Genomic DNA, 2,500 nt, shown 5'->3' with positions numbered 1-2,500 from the left:
GCCGCCCGGGAGTGTGTCCCGGGGGCCCGCGCGAACACGCAAGCGTCCGCTCAATTATTCTGCAAACAGGAGGAGGCTGGGCTCCCCTGCACGATACACCTCGAAACCCTCTCAGGTCCCGGCGGCGCGCAGCGCCGTCCTAAGTACTTGGTCGGGTTCGAGAGAGGCGCAATCGCCCGGAGATAGGCGAGTAGACGCTTTCAGTGCGACCACCCGTGCTCCCAACTGAGCTTGCCGCTGCCGACAGAGGCCCGGGAGCGTGCTGTCGTGGTGTTGCCGGCGGGAGACAACACGCGGCCACAAACAGTGACCGGGCAGCTCCAACGCCAGCGCCACAGAGGGGCAGAGCCCCACTTGGGTGCCAAAGCGAACTCTCCCAGCACAGCGCACGCGCCAACACATCCGCACAGCTGCGATACAAACCACCTGCGAGAACCGCGGGGGCGACCGAGCAGCAGACGGCGTCGCGGCGCCGAGTGCCGGGCGGCGGCGCATCCTCAACGCACACAGTCCTCAATCGGACCAGCACACTGCAGATGTCCACCGCGCTTCGCACCGGGCCCGGGAGGACCCACTTTGGCCGCACGGCGCCGCGCGCTGGGTGCGCCGGCACGCAGATGCGCCGCCTGCCGCCTCCGTCAGCCGGCGCGCCTGCCACTGGGCGCCCCCACCAGCCGGCTGCCGCGCGTGCGCCCACGCAGCGCGCGGCCAGCACGCCGGGCGCCCCCCCCTCACCGGCCGGGGACGGTCCCACCCAGCCACCGCCGCGTATCGCTTCATACCCACATGCCCACTCACGTTCGTGGGTATGACGGGTGTCGCTGAAGCAACCGGTTAATACCTGTACCGATCGTCGATATCAACGATTCACCTCCAGCGCGAACAACCGCGCAACAACGGATTTCCAGTTCATTTGCGTAACTTGGGCAGCAAACGTAGACATCCATCTACATTTGCGACTTCTACGAGTCTTGCATGCCTGGATGTTGTGTGTCACGACGCACTCCATCAGCATACATACACGCTGCGACGTGTGCACGAAAGAACACGTGGAAGGTGGCCAGCGTACGTATGCGAATGCCATTGCACAGCTGCGAAGCGCATTCAACACGCGAACTCCTGACCGACGAGCTAGAGGTGACAGGAGGGGAGGGGGGGGGGGCGGGGGCGATATACGTCCTATTGCAGTACACAATACAGTGGATAGCGGGACCATGTGGAAAGTAAGCAACACTCGCAAGATGTGAGGGTACGCACCGTAAAATGAATCAATACGCAGAACACCACAGTGTGCGCGAAGTGAACTATGTTGAGATGGTTGCAATTAGGCAACGCTACACGAATTCCTAGATTCATATAACTAACAATTACAGGGCAGGTTAAGGCGCAACGTGGGTTAGGTTAAGGCGCAACTTGGGTTAGGTTAGGGCGCAACGTGGGTTAGGTTAGGGCGCAACGTGGGTTAGGTTAGGGCGCAACGTGGGTTAGGTTAGGGCGCAACGTGGGTTAGGTTAGGGCGCAACGTGGGTTAGGTTAGGGCGCAACTTGGGTTAGGTGAGGGCGCAACGTAGGTTAGGTTAGGGCGCAACGTGGGTTAGGTTAGGGCGCAACGTGGGTTAGGTTAGGGCGCAACGTGGGTTAGGTTAGGGCGCAACGTGGGTTAGGTTAGGGCGCAACGTGGGTTAGGTTAGGGCGCAACGTGGGTTAGGTTTGGGCGCAACGTGGGTTAGGTTAGGGCGCAACGTGGGTTAGGTTAGGGCGCAACGTGGGTTAGGTTAGGGCCCAACGTAGGTTAGGTTAGGGCGCAACGTAGGTTAGGTTAGGGCGCAACGTAGGTTAGGTTAGGGCGCAACGTAGGTTAGGTTAGGGCGCAACGTAGGTTAGGTTAGGGCGCAACGTGGGTTAGGTTAGGGCGCAACGTGGGTTAGGTTAAGGCGCAACGTGGGTTAGGTTAAGGCGCAACGTGGGTTAGGTTAGGGCGCAACTTGGGTTAGGTTAAGGCGCAACTTGGGTTAGGTTAAGGCGCAACTTGGGTTAGGTTAAGGCGCAACTTGGGTTAGGTTAAGGCGCAACTTGGGTTAGGTTAAGGCGCAACTTGGGTTAGGTTAAGGCGCAACTTGGGTTAGGTTAAGGCGCAACTTGGGTTAGGTTAAGGCGCAACTTGGGTTAGGTTAAGGCAGAAGTTGGGTTAGGTTAAGGCAGAAGTTGGGTTAGGTTAAGGCAGAAGTTGGGTTAGGTTAAGGCAGAAGTTGGGTTAGGTTAAGGCAGAAGTTGGGTTAGGTTAAGGCAGAAGTTGGGTTAGGTTAAGGCAGAAGTTGGGTTAGGTTAAGGCAGAAGTTGGGTTAGGTTAAGGCAGAAGTTGGGTTAGGTTAAGGCAGAAGTTGGGTTAGGTTAAGGCAGAAGTTGGGTTAGGTTAAGGCAGAAGTTGGGTTAGGTTAAGGCAGAAGTTGGGTTAAGGGATGGTGTGTGTGGGGGGGGGGGTGGGGTGGCGAGGTTCGTT

The sequence above is a fragment of the Schistocerca nitens genome, chromosome 7 (assembly GCF_023898315.1).
Source record: "Schistocerca nitens isolate TAMUIC-IGC-003100 chromosome 7, iqSchNite1.1, whole genome shotgun sequence".
NCBI lineage: Eukaryota > Metazoa > Arthropoda > Insecta > Orthoptera > Acrididae > Schistocerca > Schistocerca nitens.
This window is presented reverse-complemented; position numbering follows the sequence as displayed.